Raw genomic sequence first — 22,441 nt, 5'->3', positions numbered from 1 at the left:
ATAACAACAATAATAATAATTGTTAAGGAATTTGTTGTGCAGAGTTCTCCTTGTGCTACCAAAGAGTTGCACAGACAAAGAAGGGTACTGAGAGCAGCAAGAGTCACACAGTAAGAGTACACTGAGTTGTAAAAGCAAAAAGTATTTTACTTTGAGGTAGTGTAAGAACAAAAATGCACAGTCAAAAATAAACAGTCCAGGTCATACACAATAGCAACAGTCCAAGGAGTAATCCAAACTACAAAGTCTTCTTACCGGTCCAGAGGTCAATACACAGTTCAGGTTACAACAGTAGTAAACCAACAGCAGAGCAAAAACAGTAATAGTAGAGATCAGTGAATTCAGAGAGAGAGAAAAGCTACGTTCCTAGCTTCCTCTTATGGCCATGAGAACACTTACACACCCATTGGCCAATTAACTTCTTAAAGACATAGCATTAAGGTTAATATATTTTCAACCCAAAATTGTAGGCTAACACCATGTGCCTAACAACAACAACAACAACAACAACAACAACAACAACAACAACAACAACAATAATAATAATAATAATAATAATAATAATAATAATAATAATAATAATAATAATAAAAATAAAGTTGGAAGGGACCTTGGAGGTCATCTAGTCCAACCCCCTGCTCAGGCAGGAAACCCTATACCATTTCAGGCAAATGGCTGTCCAGTCTCTTCTTAAAAACCTCCAGTGTTGGAGCATTCACCACCTCTGGAGGGAGGTTGTTCCACTGGTTGATTGTTCTAACTGTCAGGAAGTTTCTCCTTAGTTCTAGGTTGCTTCTCTCCTTGACTAGTTTTCATCCGTTGCTTCTTGTCCTGCTTTCAGGTGATTTGGAGAATAGCTTGACTCCCTCTTCTTTGGGGCAGCCCCTGAGATATTGGAAGACTGCTATCATGTCACCCCTCACCCTTCTCTTCATTAAACTACACATACCCAATTTCACCCTTTTTGAGGGACAAGTTCTCATGACCTCTCACCCCAGTTCTAATCTCACCCCAGTTCTAGAAACTAGGCAGTCAGTTTTAGTCTTCGTTGAGAGCCATATGGATTGAAGAAAGAAACACACCAATAAAGAAAGCCCTGTTTTTAAGGATGTTTTCCTTTCCATCTTAATTGGGGGATGGTTTTGGACTACTTTCAAAGGGAAGCAGTTTTGCAATGTTTTATATACTCCAGAAGAAGTCTATCCAGATCCTACTGGCCCAAAGTTTCTTTCTTCATTACATTTTTAATTTTATTTAATAAATCTAATATAATAAAAAATAATGCATCTTTTATGATAATTTCTTTTCCAAAATTTAATGCAAGATAATGTACTGTATTTTAAAACCATAGTTATATGAAGAATGGAGAAATGCATTCTCATCCCTCCAGACTTTCTCAAGTAGAAAAATCCTTTATTTCCATGCTAGATGCCAAAAACAAAGGAGAATGAGTAAATGAACAATCTCACAGTATTTATCTCTCTTAAATCTGTTATTTCATATTCATCTAAGTCAAGCCCAGGAAGTATTTGGCTAATGTTAATGTCTAATGTCTAATGTTAATGTCTACATCCATTTTCATCCATGCTTAATCCCAATCTATTTACTTTAGCATTGCTTATTTTTCTGCTTAGTCTCTACCTCAGTCCCAGTGTGTAGAAAGTTGTCATCCTGGATTTGTCAAGCGAAAGCGAGAAGGAGAGCCTGCTTGCTGCTACGACTGCATTCCTTGTCCGGAGCGGACCATCTCCACTGAGGAAGGTGGGGGACACCAAGGAAAAGGGCAGGGCTTGTGGAAGTGGATTCATCTGAAACACTGTCGTGAAAATTCAAGTTAAATGACAGATTGAAGCTCAATTGTTTTCTGCTTTTGTCTGCAGTTCAGCAGTTCAGTTCTCATCAGCTCAAGGTTGACTCAGCCTTCCATCCTTCTGAGGTTGATAAAATGAGGACCCATATTGTTGGGGGCAATAGGCTGACTAAACTGCTTAGAGAGGGCTGTAAAGCACTGTGAAGTGATTTATAAGTCTAAGCAATATTGCTATTGCTATTATCTTCAAATTGCACAATTTCTTATCTAGAGGGAGGAATAGAAGAAAAACCTACACACACACACACACACACACACATTCCAGATTATTTGCAGAACTAACGTTTTCCCCTAGCTAATTAGATTTCAAAAAATAGACATCCAGAGTCAAGTATATTAAGAAATACCAACTTGCAGGATCCCAGAAATATGCCTAGAAAGATTAACTGATCGTGTCGGAAGGAGCGAAGGTTGAGCTCCGGATGGCGCCCGACCTTCGCTCCTTCCGACACGATCTGAAGACTTATTTGTTCGAACAAGCCGGCCTGGCCTGATGGGGGATGGGTTTGGATTTTATTGTTGTTTTAAATGTATTTTAACCTATTGTTGTAACTTGGGCACCTCGTTTAATTCTTTCTTAATTTTTGTATTTTTGTACTTTTATATGTTTGCCCTGTTCACCGCCCTGAGTCCTTCGGGAGAAGAGCGGTATACAAATAAAATTATTATTATTATTATTATTATTATTATTATTATTATTATTATTATTATTATTATTATTATTATTATTATTATTATCTACCTCTAATAATGTACGTCCTGCAAATTACAAAAGAAATCATTAAGGTTCCAGGATTTCTTCCAATTTCATAAACTATCAAAATATAGCCATTTATTTGGTATAAGGTTTCCTGCCTGAGCAGGGGGTTGGACTAGATGACCTCCAAGGTCCCTTCCAACTTTATTATTATTATTATTATTATTATTATTATTATTATTATTATTATTATTATTATTATTATTATTATTATTATTATTATTTAGAAAATGATATTCTTCTTACCTTCTTTCTGTAGATATTTTAAGCAATGCTACTCAGAAAATGCTGCTGGTAACAATTGTTGTCCAAAGAAGGTATTTTTTGAAAGGTGAAAGTATAGAATATTTTTAAAAATGCTTTTTTGGTTTACTCAGATACAGAAAAATGCGCCAAGTGTCCAGATGAAAAATCTCCAAATAGGGACAGAATCCAATGTATCCCCAAAGTTATATCCTTCCTTTCTTATGAAGAATATCTGGGAATCATCCTGGTTTCTTTTGTCCTATTCTTGTTCTTAGCCACAGGCCTTGTTTTAATCCTATTCATTAAATACCGAGACACTCCCATTGTCAAAGCCAACAACCGGGATCTCTCCTACATCTTCCTGGTCTCCCTCCTCCTTTGCTTTTTGTCTCCTCTTCTCTTCATTGGTCAACCAATGAAAGCCACCTGCCTTCTCCGACAAACAGTTTTCAGCATCATCTTCTCAATTGCCATTTCTTCTCTCTTGGCCAAAACCATAACAGTGGTACTAGCTTTCCTGGCCACAAAACCAGGAAACCAAGTGAAGAGATGTTTGGGAAAGAGCTTGTCCAACTCCATCATCCTTTCTTGTTCTGGTATCCAAATTATCATCTGCTCCATCTGGTTAGGAACTTCTCCCCCATTCCCTGACTCTGACTTTCACTCCCAGCCTGGAGAGATTATCCTGCAATGCAATGAAGGCTCTATTTTCATGTTCTACATTACCCTCAGCTACATGGGCTTTCTGGCTGCCATCTGCTTCACAGTGGCTTTCCTTGCCAGGAATCTACCTGGGGCTTTCAACGAAGCCAAGCTGATCACCTTCAGTATGCTGGTCTTCTGCAACGTCTGGGTCTCCTTCCTTCCCACCTACTTCAGCACCAAGGGGAAATACATGGTGGCTGTGCAGGTCTTCTCCATCTTGTCCTCCACTGCTGGTCTTCTGGGTTGTGTCTTCATCCCCAAGTGCTACATTATCCTTCTGAGGCCAGACCTGAATACAAAGCAGCATCTTACGACCAGAAGAAATGTATAAATATGAGTTAGAGGAATTTCCACTCTCAAACCTTACACATATAAATAACACCTGCCATATACCAGATGGGTGGAAGATGGCAATAGCTGTTTCCATATATAAAAAGGGAATTGAAAGGATCCTAGTAATTATAGGCCCATTAGTCATATTGAACTTGTAGCAAAAATATATGCTAGGTTCCTTTTGAATAGAATTGAAATCTGGGTAGAGGAAAATCATATCCTCACAGAACAAGCAGGTTTTAGACAAAACCGCTCTACCATCGATAACTGCTTTGTCCTGAACCATCCAATTGCCAAATATGCCTATAAGGGAAGGCCCCTGTTTGCTGCTTTTATAGATCTTACAGCAGCATTTGATACTGTAAACAGAAATACTATGGAGTAAATTGACATCTCTTAAAATAGAACCTAGATTGCTAGTTTTGATTAAAGCCTTTACACTAGTACCTGTTTGAAGGTGTGGTATGGGATTAATGGGGCCATGACTAACAGGATTCACAAAAATAAAGGAGTAAGACAAGGGTGTATCCTGGCTCTATTATTATTTAATCTATACATTGATGACCTGCCAGGAGGATAATGCATCCAGTTTTGGTCAACACGATGTAAAAAAGGTTTTGAGACTCTAGAAAGAGCAACAAAGAAGAGCAACAAAGATGATTAGGGGACTGGAGGCTAAAACATATAAGGAACAGTTAGCAAGAAGAAAGCTACTGGGAAATTAATTGACATATTGTTTATGATAATTAACTATTATCTATTATTGTTTGTTAAACACATGAACCCAGACATTATGCTGTTTGCTAAATTTTGAGAATGTTATTTGAAAAAAACCCAACCACAACCCTAATCCTAACCCAAATCCCAACCCCAACCCCGACCCCACCTTATTCCAAACCCTATAAAAACTAATAAAATCTATACCAAAAAAGGAACGGTTATTGGAACTGGGCTTGTCTACTTTAATGAAGAGAAGGAGTAGGAGTGACATGATAGCAATGTTCCAAAATCTATGGGGCTGCCACAAAGAAGAGGAAGTCAAGCTATTCTCCAAAGCTCCTGAAGGCAGGACAAGAAGCAACGGATGGAAACTAATCAAGGAGAGAAGCAACCTGGAACTAAGGAGAAACTTCCTGACAGCTAGAACAATTAACAAGTGGAACAACCTGACTCCAGAAGTGGTGAATGCTCCAACACTGGAGGTTTTTAAGAAGAGACTGGTCAGCCGTTTGTCTGAAATGCTGTAGGGTTTCCTGCCTTACCAGGGGGTTGGACTAGATGACCTCCAAGGTCCAAGGTTGTTTGTTGTTGTTGTTGTTGTTGTTGTTGTTATTATTATTATTATTATTATTATTATTATTATTATTATTATTATTATTATCTGATTCTTAATAGATGAGCCATCAGGTGGGTCAATCATCAGTAACTGAGCTTAAACATTCTTGGGATAAACATAAACATTTGTATTGACTGTTTTTTAAATGCCCTGTAAACCGCCCTGAGTCCTTCGGGAAAGGGTGGTATATAAATCTAAATAAAATAAAAATAAATAAAATATGGCCATCATCTGTAAAAAAATAAATTAATTAAATATTAAATAAATAAGAAAACAAAAAAAGTTAAAGAAGCAAACTTGATGGAGCACTAGGTCTTTTTCTGCCATCAGTTTCTGTTTATAGAATTTACAGAATTTACAGATGCTCCAGAATGGAAAGCCATGAACAATGTTGGGTTTCCTTACATTCCTCCACAGGCCACCCTTATTGTGCTGGCTGTACAGGTTCCCTAATTTTTCCCCAAATGCAATTAAATTCAATTTTCAAACCCTACATGAGACAAAACAAGAGTATCATCATAAAGTTTCTCCTTAGTTCTAGGTTGCTTCTCTCCTTGACTAGTTTCCATCCATTGCTTCTTGTCCTGCTTTCAGGTGCTTTGGAGAATAGCTTGACTGCCTCTTCTTTCGGGCAGCCCCTGAGATATTGGAACACTGCTATCATGTCACCCCTCACCCTTCTCTTCATTAAACCAGTGTTTTTCAACCTTTTTTGGGCAAAGGCACACTTGTTTCATGAAAAAAATCACGAGGCACTCCACCATTAGAAAATGTTAAAAAATTTAACTCTGTGCCTATATTGACTATAGGCCTAAGGTACAAAGATGCACCAGTTTCTTCCACATTCTGGAAACACAGACACAGAAAAATAATAATACAGTAAGTTTAAAAATCACAGACAGCAGCCCTTGGAATATAGCTAGCTGATCATTTTGTTAGATTTTACAAATTCCTTTGACTGGGATTCCAACCCTGCATGAGGTAAATGGTATGTTTTGTAATTATTGCAGTAGAGCAGATAACAGTCTGCTCTACTAAATTTTGATTCAAAGATTTGAGAAAACCTTAATTATGAATGAAATGAATTGTTATTCCAAAGCCCTGTCCCAGATCCCTCAGATCAGTATTTCCCAATATCAAATGATACTTCCAAATCTTGCAAGCAAGAGCAGGATCCCCAATTCTGCACTTCCTTCTGCATGAAAAATGTTAGAGAAGACCCCGTTTGGGTTTGGATTTGTTTTTTTTTAAAAACAGCCGCCTTTTTCAACTGTGAAAGCAAATGCAGCCAGCATCTTAAACCAAAATCTAAACATGGAGGACCTTCATCTCTCATCCAGAGAGGAGGTCTCTTCCAAGAAGCAGAAACTCCAAAACCGATCTCGATTTTACATAGTCAGAACATTATTTTCCTTCCTTTCTTTTCCACTATCTCCCCTTCCACGACCTTCGAATATGGAGAAAAAAATCAAATCCCTAACTCTTAATGATAGACGAGGCAAGGAATCCCCACCCCAAATTTCCCCACCCTGGAGCGGAGAGGGTCTTGCTCCTTAAACTCATCATTTCCCCCTCCAGCATCTTAGATATCGGAAAAATCAGACGGCCATTCTCCCAAATAGACCGGGGGAGGGGGGGAAAGCAGGTCTCCGAGGCCGCTTCTTCCAAAATGTGTCCTTGAATGATGGCCGGGAAGCCCCTCGCGGGCATCAGGCATGGAGAAAGTGGACCCTGGGCCCACCAGAACGGGAATGGAGGCAGTTGGATCCAGGCGACTACGGCGCCAGCTGTTTCTAAAGGGGCCTGAGGGTGCCTTACCTAACGAGGAGGCAAACCGAGCGGCCAGCTCCAAAGGGGCCTCTGCCGTCTCCCACCGCGGTTCGCTTTGCCGACGTCTCCTCTGCCCCTTCCCTCGCTCGGCCCCAACTCGGGGGGAGGGAAAGCAGGGAGGAGCTTTTGACATTTTTTAAAAAATCTTTCCCACGGCACACCAGGCAACATCTCGCGGCACACTAGTGTGCCGCGGAACAGTGGTTGAAAAACACTGCATTAAACTACACATACCCAATTCCAGCAACCGTTCCCTATATGTTTTAGCCTCCAGTCCCCCAATCATCTTTGTTGCTCTTCTCTGTACTCTTTCTAGAGTCTCGACATCTTTTTTACATCGTGGTGACCAAAACTGGATGCAGTATTCCAGGTGTGGCCTTACCAAGGCATTGTAAAGTGGTATTAGTACTTCACTTGATCTTGATTCTATCCCTCTGTTAATGCAGCCTAGCACTGTGTTGGCTTTTTTGGCAGCTGCAGCACACTGCTGGCTCATATTGAAGTGATTGTCCACTAGGACTCCGAGATCCCTCTCACAGTTACTACTATCGAGCAAGGTACCACCTATACTATACCTGTGCATTTGATTTTTCCTGCCTAAACGCAGAACCTTACTTTTTTCACAATTGAATTTAAAAAAACTTGTCCCACCAGAGTAGATATAATTGGTATGCAAAAGATCTGTTCCCTAAAACATTGCCACTTTATGGTTCCTCAGAAGTCTGCCTTTTCTGGTACAGTTCCTGCCCTATTGAACCCACTTCTCCTTGAAATTCAAAAGGCCCCCATCTTCTTAAACTTCTGGAGAGTTGCTACTTCTCCCTGATATTTGGGATAAGGTAAGGTCAGTGCAAGATAAGAATCTGGTGGGTTATCTCATAGAAGGGAAGTTGTGGTACCAGATATTTCTTTTTTTAATTTTATTGTGTTGTTTTTGTTTTTATTGGTTTTTATATTGGGGATTTTTTTTGCTGGACTATAAGAGGCCTCTCGTTTGCGGAGTTCCTAAGGGGTCAGTCCTCTAGCCTCTCCTGTTCAACATCTATATGAAGCCTCTGGGCGAGATCATTCGTGGTTTTGGAGTTGGGTATCATCAGTATGCTGATGATACCCAGCTTTTTATTTCGACCCCAAACCACTCCAGTGATGCCCTCGACATGATGTCCCGTTGCCTGGAGGCGGTTCGGGTCAGGATGGGGAGGAACAGGCTTCGGCTCAACCCTGACAAGACTGAGTGGCTGTGCGTGCCGGCATCTTGGGAAATTCAGATTATTCCACCTCTGACTATGGGGGGGTGAGTTATTACCCCCCATAGATAGGGCTCGCAACTTGGGTGTCCTCCTGGATTCACAGCTTTCCTTAGAAGATCATATAGTAACTGTGACTAGGGGGGCCTTCGCCCAGGTTCGCCTGGTGCACCAGTTGCGGCCCTATCTAGACCGGGATGCCTTGTGTACAGTCACTCATGCGCTCGTGACCTCTCAGTTAGACTACTGCAACACTCTCTACATGGGGCTGCCCTTGAGGACCACTCAGAGGCTCCAACTGGTGCAGAATGCAGCCGCGACAGTTGTGTTGGGAGTCTCCCGATACTCCCATGTTACACCTCTGCTCCGTGAGCTGCATTGGCTTCCAGTTGCCTTCTGGGTGAGATTCAAGGTGCTGATAATGACCTACAAAGCCCTACATGGCATGGGTCCGGAGTACCTTAGGGAGCACCTGCGGCCGGCATCAACATCCCTCCGCCCAATGCGCTCCCACAGAGAGGGCCTCCTCAGGGTGCCACTGATCAGAGATTATCGACTGGTGGCCCCCAGGGGGAGGGCGTTCTCTGTGGGTGAGCCTGATCTGTGGAACCGTTTACCGGTTGAGCTCCGGATGGCTCCCGACCTTCGCTCCTTCTGATGTGATCTAAAAACCTATTTGTTTGAACAAGCCGGCCTGGTCTGATGGGTTTGGGTTTTAATTATGGTTTTTAAGTAATTTATTTATTGTATTTGGGCACTATGGTTTAATCTGTTCTTAATTTTTGTATTTGGTATTTTGGTATTTATTGCCCTGTTCACCGCCCTGAGTCCTTTGGGAGAAGGGCAGTATACAAATTGAATTAAATAAATAATAAGAAGATGGAACTAGATTGGGAACTGAAATGAAGGGAGATTGCTAAGAAAGAACACCTCAGGAGAAAGAGAAGGATCACCAAAACCAGTGAGAGAGTTGCAACACCATATCATCTTTACTTACTCTCTTCTCCGCAGTAGAACCCATAACTTGGGGAATGGAAATATCAGTTCATAAAGAACCATGAAAGAGATGAGATTCAGACCTCACTAATTATATTTGAAGATATCTGCCAACCTTACACCACTATAAAGCCCAGGAAATGACTCATGCAGTATGTCTCTTGTCTTGAAGAGTTTCTTTAACCAAATATTGGTTGACATGTGTGCTGAGGAACAGGAGGAAATCCAATAGTTTAAAAAACATAATATTTATTTGTTTGTTTACTTATTTATTTATTATTAATGTATTTGATGATTAACCTGAATTTTCATTTAACTAACAAACTTCACATATTTATTTCCTTTAGTTTTAATAAACATAAGTTGTCAACCAGGAAGAACAGAAACTTCTTTTACCTGTCTACTATAGAGAATGTCCTCTCGCACTGTATTGTGGTTTGGTATGCTGGCCTGACAGCCATGGATAGGAAAATATTACAGAGGGTGGTAAGCACAGCACAAAACATCATGGGCTGTTCCCTGACACCACTGGATGACATCACCAGGGCTCGCTGTCTTGGAAGAGTGAGGAAAATTCTCAGGGATGACTCACACCTTGGTCGGTACCTCTTTACTCTCCTACCATCAGTTAGGAGATACAGCAGTATAGCCAGCCATACCAACAGGCTGAAGAACAGCTTCTATCCATGGGCTGTCAGGCTCTTGAACAGGAAATATCTTTATATATGATTGATTTGTGAGGCCGGTGTGCTGTGCAATTAGCTCACATGGTTTAACAAGATGATGGGTTTGTTGTCACTGTGAGTTGGGGTGGGGGGGCATGAAGTGAGGCTCAGCCAATCTCAATATATACATGGTTGTACTTTGACAACAAAGGATCATTCATTCATTCAAATCCAAAAGAAGACTATATAACCAATAATAATGGATAATTTAGGCATTACCAACCTAAGAAACAATTTCACAATCATTCCCCTGCTTTTGTCATTAGATGTTCCTTAGTGTTTAGATCTGGTCTCAGGAGGATAATGTAGCACTTGGGAAAGAAGATGCAGCTCAATAGTCCAGCACTGGATGCCAAGATGGAGAAGACCTGCACGGCCACCATGTATTTTCCTTTAGTGCTTAGGTAGGTGGGGAGGAAAGAAACCCAGACACTGCAGAACACCAGCATGCTGAAGGTGATCAGCTTGGTTTCATTGAAAGCTCCAGGCAGGTTCCTGGCCAGGAAAGCAACAGTGAAGCAAATTGCAGCAAGGAAGCCCATGTAGCCCAGGACAACATAAAACATGGTGACAGAGCCTTCATTACATTGAACGATGATCTCTCCAGGCTGGGAGTGCAGATCAGAGTCAGGAAATGGGGGAAAAACTCCCAACCACATGGCACAGATGAGAATTTGGACAACAGAACAAGAAAGGATGATGGAGTTGGCCAAGCTCTTGCCCAACCATCTTTTCACTTTATTGCCTGGTTTTGAAGCTAGGAATGCCAGCACTACTGTGATTGTTTTGGCCAAGACAGACGACACCGCTACTGAGAAGACAATGCTGAACACTGTTTGTCGGAGAAGGCAGGTGGCTTTCCTTGGTCGGCCAATGAAGAACAAGGAGGATAAGAAGCAAAGCAGAAGGGAGACCAGGAGGATGTAGGAGAGGTCCCGGTTGTTGGCTTTGACAAGAGGAGTTTCAAGGTATTTAATGAATATGATTAAAACAAAGCCTGTGATTAGGAACAAGAGTAGAGCAAAGGAGATGAGGATGATGCTGAGATGTTCTTCATAGGATAGGAACGTCATTCTTTTTGGGATACACTGGACTCGGTTCTCAGTTGGATATTGATCATCTGGGCACTTGGTGCATTTTTTGGTATCTATGAAAAGAAAGTAATATTTCTTTTCAAGTCTTTCAAATTTCAAGAAAAACTTTGGATAAGATGTGATACAGATTGACAAAATAGTCTGAGTAAATGGAATATACTTACACTACAACAACAACAAAAATCCCCAATACACACAACTATAAAAAGAACAACAACAACATAAAATTAAAAGAAGAGCTATCTGGTGCTGCAAACTCCCTTCTCTGAGGTAATCCACCAGATTCGTATCCTGCACTGACCTTACCTTATTCCAAATGGTTGGCAGAAGTAACAAGTCTCCAGAAGTTTAAGAAGATGGGGGGAGCTATTCAATTTCAAGTGGGAGTAAGTCCAATAGGGCAGAAACTGCAACAGAAAAGGCAGGCTTCTCATGATCCATAAAGTGGGAATCTTTTAGGAAACAGATTGTTTGTATGCCAATTATGTCTGCTCTGATTGGACAAGCAGATATCTTGAAGCAGAGGAAACCCTGCAGATACACTGGTTCTGTCTCATGGAGGGTTTGAAAGGTGAATTTAATTGCACCTGGAAAGAAACTGGGATTCTGTGGAGCCTGCACAGCAAGGGTGTCCTATGGAAGAACACACGGAAACTCAACACTATGCATGCCTTTGCATTCTGGAACATTTTATAAATTCCAGATGGTTTTCAGGAGCAACCCTATGAGTATGGGATAAAAAGATAGTAATAGAAAACTCATGGCAGAAAAAAACCTAGTGCGGGATCAAGTCTGCCCTTTGAGGTTTTTGTTTTCTTTTTTATTTAATATTTTATTTCATATATTTTTTCAAAACAAATTCAAATGATGGACATATGTTTATCCCAAAAATGTTTAAACTCAGTTACTGATGATTGACCCACCAACCATGCTCTCAATACACTGCTCAAAAAATACTGGACAGAGGATAAAAGTTGTCTAACATGGTTGGATCCATGGAAAACCACTTGAGAAGGGTTGATACACTGACTATTTCAGGACAGGTTGTACAGCCCCCTTCACAAAAAAAATAATAATTGACTATCCTGAAATTGAGAGTGTCTCCTAACTATTAGGCCTTCTAGAAATTCCTTAAAATGTGATTCTTTCAATGGTCCTGGGGATCCCCTGATAATGGGGCCCGTGTGCTGGTTGCATGGTAGGTAGCATCTTGATGTACTCCTCTCTTGCTTTCTTAGCATTTATAAATCAATGTTTTAACTTTTATTATTGGTTTAATTGTATTCCACCAATAGTCACTTTGTGTGAAATAGCCATATAAACTTGATAAATAAATTTGAAAAAAACATCTTAAGGAAGATTAATTCATAAATGAATTCAACAACAGGAACTGAGTGTGTTATCTGTAAAGTTTTTTACCCTGTAAAAATGAGAAGATGAAGCAATATGTTTCCATGTTCCATATTCCATATTTTAAAGAGAATGAATTCAACATTGGTATCAAAGGCTATTTAGTAGATTGGCCTTTAATTAGTTCTCTGTTTCCCCCTTCAGTCTGATCGTTTTAATCCCAACTCTTCATGTTAGAATTTTTTCCTTTCAGAACCCCGAGTATATTCCTTGTGTGTGTGTGTGTGTGTGTGTGTGTGTGTGTGTGTTATATCTCACTACAGTATTTAACAAGAAAGAAAAATGGAAAGATAAGAAAAGGTGGAAAGGAAATATCTATTTGATGATTTTATGCTGAATCCTCTGTTTGGTTTTCATTGTTCCTTTAACTCAACATCCCTCCCTCTATTTTTTCCTTCCAATTAAATATTTCAGCTTATAAGGATATATGATCTTACTAAAGATTAACTGATTAAGTGAATGATTGATTGATGTATCTATCAGCCTATAACGCGAAGGTGGTTTACGTAAGCAAACCCCATTGATCTAAAATCATTCCTCAAGTTACAAAGAATACAGATATTTCTAAGACAGAGAAATATGGACGGAAACATCCAAACTAGGAAATGAAAGAGAGATTTCCCATGCAATCCACATCATCCTTCTTTCTACCTCACCCTTCAGTATATTTTTCTTATAAATCCCATTTTGGGAAGAAATTGGACACCATGAAAATTGAGAACTAAACAATCAAACATACATGTGTCTTTAACATGTATGTTGATCAAAGTTTCCCTATGGGGTCACGCACCTTCCTGAGTGGAGATGGTCCCCCCTGGACAAGGAATGCAGTCATAGCAGCAAAATGGCTCCCCTTCTCGAGCCTGCTTGACAAATCCAGGATGGCATTTTTCCACACATTTAGACTGAGGTAAAGACTAAATAGAAAAAGAAGAAATGCCAAAGAAAATATGTTAGGAGTCACCATCCATGTAAAATGGAGGTAGACATGAACATCAGCCAAGTCATTTCTGGACTTCATGTAGGCAAATATGAAATCTCCGACCACTTTCAAATGGTTGCAGGAGGTACAATTGCAGGCAGATGCCTCATTCAGTTCCTCTCCTTTTCTTCTGATTTATCAGATTACAATAAAGTAGCTTTCTACTTAACAAAGTCTGGAGGGAAGAAATTGAGAAAAGATTTAAGCATTAAGTGACAACTGGTGGGTTCCTCCTCATACTAGAATTAACAGGCATTCCTCCATTCTTCATACATGCTTTGTTTTAAAATATAATATCTAAAATACTAAATTTTAGAGTAAACTTTGTTGTAAAAATTTATTAAAATTTCATTTAATTGGATTTATTGAAATAGAATAAAACTGTGATGAAGAAAGAAACTTATGACCAGTAGGATCTGGAAAGGTTTCTTCTGGAGAACATAAAACATTGCAAAGCTGCTTCCCACTGAAAGCAGTCCAAAATTATCTCCGGTTAAAATAAAAAGGGAAATTCCCTTACAGAGAAGGGCTGTCAACCTTAAATATATTCTTCATTCATATATATATTTGTCCACTTTATACGGCTGCCATGCTGGTGAACTAAAACTAAAACAGGCTGACTAGTTTCTAACACTGTAGTGAGGTGAGATGGAGGTGAGGTCATGAGAACGTGTCCTTCAAAAAGGGTGAATCAGGGATCTTTTGGGGCACCACATGGGTAATGAGTGTGAGTCTTATGTGTGAAATGGATACTCAACACAAGATATCCAATACAAGGTCCTTTCTGTTGAGAGAATACAATTAGGTAACACAATCTGACAGGGAAATACACGCTCATATTTATTATTAGTTTGATTTGTAGAATCTCAGCGTGTCCTAAGGCAGCTAACAATCAAGATAAACAGTTGCATTCAAGGAATTTTCAAATGAAGTGCACTTTTACAAGCGAATGCCCAAATCTAAGTAAATTTCCCTCGAAATTGCCCCTTATTATTTCTGACATTCTTTTTTGCACCAAAGCAATGCTTCAATACTTCAGTTTTCAAGCCATTATCATATTTTTTTTATTTTTTTAATTAAATTTCTATACCGCCCTATTCCCGAAGGACTCAGGGCGGTTTACAGGGCAGCATAAAATACAATATAAAAGATAATATAACATTAAAATACATTAAATTAATTAAGCCCAATTAAAACAATATTTAAAAAGCTAAAACCCCTTCAGTCCAGGCCTGATAGATCGAAAAACCAGGTTTTCAGGTCCTGGCGAAATGAACACAGATCGGGGGGGTGGTCCTGAGTTCCACTGGTAAATCATTCCAGAGGGCAGGCGTGCCCACAGAGAATGCTCTTCCCCTAGGAATAACCCGCCGGCATTCCTTAACTGGCGTTATCCTGAGAAGGCCCTCCCTGTGGGAGCAGACAGGACTCATGGTGAGATGGGCAGCAAATAAATTTAATCAATCAATCAATCCATCCATAAATGAGCTCACATCAGGCCAGTCATTATTATTTCATGTGAACTGAAAACCTTGGACCTCCTCCCTAAATTCCACTATCCCAGTGGGGTTGAAGAGAGGAAATTATAAGCATGTTCTAAGCAGATTAAAAAACATCCCAGAGTATGAGCCTGCAATTCTGGGAGACCCCTGACTCCAATCAAGGTAAGATGAAGTTTATTTAACTATTGTACCAAAAGGACCTCCATCCAGTCTTAATTCCATTTCATTGGAAAAAGACCAAATTGGAACTCAGGGATTGGTCAACCGAATTGCCTTACTCTTTGATATTTGAAGAGCAAAAACTAGTGAACCTGTAGCTATTAACACCAAAATCTCCAGCATATGAGGCCCTGTCTCACCACTTTTACAGTGATATTTAACTGCTGAAGGGACACTAAATGGCAATGATTTGTGTCCTAAATAATAATCACTCCATATTTCATTGTGGATCAGCTTACAACAGGGTTCAGCATGACAGCATCAGAAGGGAAACCTTGGTCAATAGAAGTAAAGCATGCTTATCTGCCTAAGAAAATTATAGAGGTTTTACTCCACACATTCAATTCTCAGTGAAAGTTACCCACTTTTTTGACTGGGTTTAGCCTACTTGAAAAGGCTTTGGAAAAAAGAGAAAAGACATCAATATTTTCCCCACCTTGTTGAGCAACTGTAATTGTGACAAAACTTCTTGGTTGATTGTAAGTCTTTGTCTTTCAAACCTCCCCAATCGCTTGTCGATGGGATCCTCCTTGGGGAGATATACCCTACTAAAGAGCCACAGATCTGCTGCTACTTTTCCATTCTGATCCAAATACACTTTCAGCAGAGAAAGATTGTACAATTCCCTCTTCTTTAGAAATAGATGGAACTAGAATGGAAACATCCAGGAATTAAAAGCAGAAATCTTGGTTTCTTATTTCTTATCACTTTTTACATTTAAATCTTTCTTCTATGGTTATTTAACTTGCAAATATTGTGAGTTGGGAGAACAAGTGTTACCATTATCTTCAAAACTAAAGTACAAAGATTCAGCAATATTTCTAAATCATGTAGTATCCTGATAAAATGTATATTGACAAAATGTAATTGACAAAAAATGTCAATCATATATCTAGAGCAAAGGTCACCTTTCAAGTAAACAGAATACACAAATAACTAGATTATCCATAAACTCCTTGCAAACAATAGGGTGATAACCAGAAAGCAAAGATTTGTTAAGAAGAAAGTTGCAAGGCTAATCTTCATTCACATAGAGAAAATAGGAAAAATGAACAGATGAAGTAATTCTACTTTATTGTAAGGCTATGTTAACAAAATCTTTCAGTATGAAAGTACAAATCTTTCACCTTCTCTTTTGACAGTCAAAAAATTTAGGGAGGACTTTTTCTGAGTTTCTTTCTCTGCCTGTTATACAGCTCTGGGTTGCCTCCCCCTCAAAACCATCTTATCTGATCCTTCCCTGCATCTCTTTCTCTGGTCCTCCAAACTCATTCACGTGTATTGTTATACTTCCTTAACACATTGTTTGAATGCTGGTGGTATAATTTGTTTTTAGCAAAGAATTAACAAAATGCTTCATGATGTAATAATAATAATTTATTTGTTTGCGGTCACATAGAGAAAGTAAAATCATAGACAATTGGACACCAGAAGCCTTGGCTGAGGGGAATTACATTGTTCTCCTCTAATAGTTACAGCTCTTAAAAAAAATTTAGAGACCTGAGAAGTGATGTATGAGGAGCCATCCCCTAAACAATATAAGACGAAATTACTAGCATTGGGACCAGAAGGGTCTATTTTAAGGAGAGACAGTAATTTAGTTCTGCCTGCGTTATACATAGGGCAGTATAAAAAGACATGCTCCACAGTTTAAACCTCAGCCCTATCACAGGGGCATAGTCGCTCGCTAATCGGGAGCCTCTTAAATCGCCCGTCGAGTAGTGCTGAGGGCAAGACATTGAAACAGGCTAGAGAGAAGACTCTCCTATACTTGGGGATGGTTAGAGTGTAGAAGTATGAAGCCATCCTCAGTTCATAATTATTAGATTGGCTGAAGATCAGAGGGGAGCAGGTTTTGTTAGCTCTGGCTCTTAAATATTGCAAATCTATGTCTACAAGTCATTGGACTACCCTATATTGGGCGTCCTTAAGGCCATAATCTCCCAAGGCATCCCCTGTAAAACCTAGCAAGTGGAGTTTCTTCGTCAGCTCCCTATCCCAACGAGAAGTATGAGGGTCAGCAAACACCAGAGAGGTAGCTACAAGGGACTGCCGAGAAGAGCACCCAAAAACACCATTTAAAGGTGTTGATCCACGCCATGCATTCGATTGACCGAATGCCCAGTTCCAGGTACATCAGAGCAAAGCCAACACAGGGAGGGAGACCCAGAAGTTTCCTAAGAAAAACAGCCTGGGTTCTTTCAATACAATCCTTGAAGCCCCATATCCATATGGGAATTCCGTAAAGAGTTTGGGCCAAGGTTTTGGCTTTATATATACGCAGAGCAGAAGGGATGAACTGGCCTCCTTGGGTAAAGAAAAATCTTAGAATCTGCTGATGGCTACAGGAGGCCGAATTCAGCACCTGGGTTCAATGTCTGGTCCAAGCGCCAGTGTTCTGAAATTGAATACCTAAATACTTGAAGTGGAAGACCTGCCTAACAGCATTACCATTGATAGCTCAGTTGATGCTTCATGATGTGATGAATGGGGATCTAGTTAATTGAGTGCGGGATGGTATTAGATAATTAAGTGGATACAACTGTCTCAAAACTTGTACTTAAATAAATATTAATATTACTGATAAAATTGGGGAGTTATGAAAAACAGTTAGACCTTGGTCATCGTTTCTTCTACATTTTCATTAATAAAGGAAGTAGATAAATCATGAATTTGTGATGCAAAAATTATAATAACAGTTGCACAAAGTTATTTTGGTCTCCTTTAAAAATTCCCAGCTTCTCTCAGGTCCCTGTAGATCCCCGTCAGGATGCTGCCATCCTGATGGGAGGGGGGACCTTTGGAGCTCTCCTGTGATGTGTTTAGCTTTGCTTTGTTGACTTGGTACCGCTGCCTGAGGTCATCTGCCAAGGAAGAGATGCCTGGAAACATCTTATGGCAGTTTCCGTCTGAGTTTTCACAACCTCTTTGCACCTCTGGATTGGCTCTTATGGACTGGGCAGTTGGGAGGGGTTTTGAAAAATGGGGCTTAGCCTAACAATTTCACCTGGGAACTTCAGGTTCTGCCTGCCTTCTCTTGCTGTCACTGACTCTCAATAAAAGTTCCTTTTGAAACGATGCCACTTTCAAGAATTCTGCGGAAAGCAAGAGATTCAGCTGAGGCAGGGCCTTACAGCTTCCAGAAAACAAAAATATGATTATTATTTTTTTGTTAGAAAGAGGTGCATGAGTAAAATTCAGTAGGAAACTAACTATTTCTTAGCATCAGGATTCTATACATGATTGCATGTATGTAATGAGTAGCAGCTATAATGTGTATTAATATTTCATTTGTAGTTTTTCTCACATTATTCTATGTGGTTTCTGATTATAATAAAGTAGTAGTAATAAGTTAGTGTTTTGATAATAACCATATTATTAATTCTTCAATAATGTCATTAATGATCAGTGGAGTGATACCAGGTCCTGTTGCAGGTACCACACTGGGAGAAGGCACTGCACAAAATTTTCACCAGCTTTAGTCAAGGACAGAGAAGGGGAGGAAGAGATGAAAGGCTTTAAGCCTTGAGGAAAGACATCAAGCAGAAGAGCCATGTCGGAATAGAATAGAATAGAATAGAATAGAATAGAATAGAATAGAATAGAATAGAATAGAATAGAATAGAATAGAATAGAATAGAATAGAATAGAATAGAATAGAATAGAATAGAATAGAATAGAATAGAATAGAATAGAATAGAATAGAATAGAATCTATGGAATGGAATAGAATAGAGCTGGAAGGGAGATTGGGGGTCTTCTAGTCCAGCCCCCAGCTCAAGCAGGAGAACTTATACCATCTCAGACAAGTGACTGTCTAGTCTCTTCTTAAAAATCTCCAGTAATGGAGCACCCACAATTTCTGAAGGCAACCTGTTACACTGGTTAATTGTCCTCACTGTTAGGAAGTTTCTCCTTAATTCAAGATTGCTTCTCTCTTTGATCAGTTTCCAACATTTGTTTCTTGTCCTATTTTACAGGAGTTTAAAATCAGAAAAAAATCTGGGAACTTTTTTTCAAATATATAAAAGGTCTTGGTTTTTGAAGGGAGGATGCAGCACTCATCCGATAAGTAGGAGATGTTGTACAGAAGCATAAGATCTTAAACCACCAAGCCCAGAGAACACAAAAGACTCTGAAAAGGAATTTAGTTTCATGGATCCTTGTTGGGACCCCATACCTTCCAAGGCTGCAGCCCTAGAGCCCCCAACCTCTCTTCACCCTTCTTCCTTCTCCTCTGGGGTTTGGATGCAGCATTTAAGGCATGAACCAGAATCTTAATGACAATGTAGGTATAGCCATCATTTTGGATCTGCATCCTATTATTTTTCTCTTGGGTCTCCACTGGTGCTTTCTGGGTGCATCTTCTCCGGACTTTGACAGAAAAGGTGTGTTTTGAAACAGAACAGTGAAAATACTCAGCTTGAAATTCAGGTTCCACAAGGAAATCTGTTTTTAAGGCATTATCGTTTTTCCAACTATTTTTCCATTGAAAGAGAAAGGTCCAAATACTATGGATGTGCTTGAGATGCCAATCCTTTTTTGCTAAAAATGCTCCAACCACTGTCAGGATCCAGACTTTCCCTTCAATGGGTCCTGGCAAACCTTCAACTGCTGAATTGAAGGTAAAAATTGTGTCCCAAGGGGAATCAAATTCTATGAAGTGAACAACAATGTTGACTTGTCTCCACTTAGAGAGGGCATCCCTGAGGAATGTGGTACGTCCAGTTGTTGAGAATTGTTGCGATAAAACCACACAAATTCTATTCTTGACAAGCATAGGAGTAAATGTTCTCATGAAATTCTCTCCCTTCTCTGTGTCTGGAGCAAAGAGACCAATCAGGGTCCATCCAAAATGGAGGAGAATTTGGACAATTGCTGGGTACTGGATGCCTTCTTTGGGGAACATCGGATGGAAAAAAGGGAATTGACTTTTATCACTCAGAGCATCTGAAGCAATTCTATTACTGACCTGAAAAAAGCAATTCTGTGTTATATTTGGGGTCCTACCAAGTCCCATTTTGTAGCTTTTAATAAATCCAACATTTTTGTCATGCAAATATTAGAACTTTTCCTCTTGATTAGTCATTAGGCCATATCAAGATACAGAATATAAAATATAGAACATTAAAAAGACTGCATGTGAAAACAGAATTTAGAAAAATAAGTACAATAGAATAAGCATAAAGAATGAAAAGAGCATTTCTTTATAATCCCATAATTTACTATAAGACCATAATTTCCTTGCAAAAAGGGCTTTATTATATGTAATTTTTGAATTCTGAGCACAAGGAAATACATTTTTTTAATATTAGCACCCCAATAGATTCTTTCTTTAAAATGCAATCCAAGATATTGATCTCCCTCTTTCTTAAATAATTGACATAATTGCTCTTCAAACCTTTTATGATGAATTTGATCATGAGAACTTTAGGGCAAAAAATAGTTGATACATTGTCTAACATATTTATAGATTTTTAATAAAATGGTTGGTTAATTTTAGTGGCCCTAAAGGTTCATAATACATATATGTTTTATTATCAGTAGGAAAGGTAATTCCGTAGGACTCTATTTAAAAATCTGAGATTTGGTCATGATTGAGGATATCATTATTTTGGCTAAGACCGTGTTAAAAATGTGAGTTTTCCATCAGTACAGAAGATCCTTTGATTGAACACAGAGCCTCTCCTCACCTTCACAAGAGTGCAGCAGAATCCTCTAAGCAATTGGGATGTTGTGATGAAAAGACAGGTCTCTTTTGATCCTTGCTTCCTCCCAATTGTATATATCAATCCTTATTTATATCACTTACAAATGCCATGGTGAGGTGAAAAGATTATTTGCAGCAGCAGTTCTTAAAGACCCTGATCCTGAGGAAACTTTCATCATCCAAGTTGATGGTAGTGATGTTGTGGTGGGCATGGTCCTCCTACAAAAAAACCTTAGGGGCGATCTGCAGCCCTGTGCCTACACTTTACAAAAGCTTTTGAGGAAAGAGAGGAGATGGACTGTTTTGGAGAAAGAGGCTTTTGCAGTGAGATGGGCATTATTAACTTGGCGCCATTTCTCAGAAGGGAGTAAAGTGCCTTTCAAAGTATAGACTGATCATTATTATTATTCAAAATAATCTTGAATTCCGTAGAGAAAACATGGTTGGATCTATCGCTTACACACCAACACCACACTCACTTTACAGAAAGGGAAGGACAAACACAAACCTGTGGGAATTTGTAGATGCCTCCTAATGTTGACATCTGGATGGATCTGTCTCTGCTAGCTCCATCAACAAGAGCCAAAAGCTTGTCCTTCCTTCCACAGCTGTAGTTGGGAACGTTGGCTTCTCCAGTAGAGAGCATGTCCAGCAAGGCATCTGAAATGCCAAGGGTGTTATCATAGTTGTCATGGATGTTGTAGCCAAGTGTGAGATTATGCAGGAGCCGGGGATTTTTGCTAACCACTTCAATATTGAAAATCATGGGTAGTATTAATTGTTTTCCATAGGATAAACTAGTGTAAAACCATGATCATGTTAATAGTAGCATCATCAACAGCAACAACAACACTTTTTCTCCATTTAATCATCTTTTTTCTCTACAAACTAGCTGAATCATAAGCCAATATTGATCCAAAACTAGAGGCAAGTGATAGTTACCCATTACCGTTTAATATGGTTAGTGTTGAGGACGGGGATAGTCTTCAAAAAGGTTTAACAAATCAGAAACATACAATTATTTTGTACTAATATTCATAGCCCAGAATAATTCAGTCATTAAAGAAGAACCACCATTAAAGGAAGGAGATTTTAATAAGTAACCCAGAGAAGCTGTTCTAAAAACAAGTCATCTTCTATTCCTTTAAAAATCAGACATTGCATATCAATCGGTTATGAAAATATGGAAATGGTTAAGCAGAGGAAAATAGAAGAATGTCAACTTCTTTCAGGTTTCATTTGCCTCATGTTTCTACTCTCAGAGAATAAGGCAAAAGGGACAGGCTGTATTAATCAAAAGGATTCAAACAATTTATATTCAAATGTAATATAAGAGCAAGTAAAACAAGAAGAAAAAAGAAGACCATTAGAACTGCAAATGGAGGGAATGAAACTCCATCACATGACTTACAGATGAATCTGATGAGAAGGAGCCATGTTGAAAGGTAATGTTGCAGGTGCTATTTTTGATGGTGAGATG

General features: G+C 39.3%; 1 pseudogene across 1 annotated transcript in view; it reads right to left on the bottom strand.

Annotated features, from left to right (window-relative positions):
* The window catches only part of LOC310633214 (vomeronasal type-2 receptor 26-like), a 165,187-nt pseudogene extending 146,380 nt beyond the window's left edge, over nucleotides 1-18,807 (bottom strand). The window contains exons 1-4 of the transcript in view: nucleotides 18,673-18,807; nucleotides 17,164-17,301; nucleotides 13,340-13,466; nucleotides 11,043-11,192 (exon numbers count right to left, since the gene is read on the bottom strand). The product of the transcript in view is annotated as a vomeronasal type-2 receptor 26-like (transcript). The remainder of the gene's footprint in view (nucleotides 1-11,042; nucleotides 11,193-13,339; nucleotides 13,467-17,163; nucleotides 17,302-18,672) is intronic.
* Nucleotides 18,808-22,441: the final 3,634 nt, after the last annotated feature.

Source organism: Vipera ursinii (genome assembly GCF_947247035.1).
Source record: "Vipera ursinii genome assembly, chromosome: 2".
Lineage (NCBI taxonomy): Eukaryota > Metazoa > Chordata > Lepidosauria > Squamata > Viperidae > Vipera > Vipera ursinii.
The sequence above is the reverse complement of the archived record's forward strand: the minus strand, read 5'-3'. Positions and strand labels throughout refer to the sequence as shown.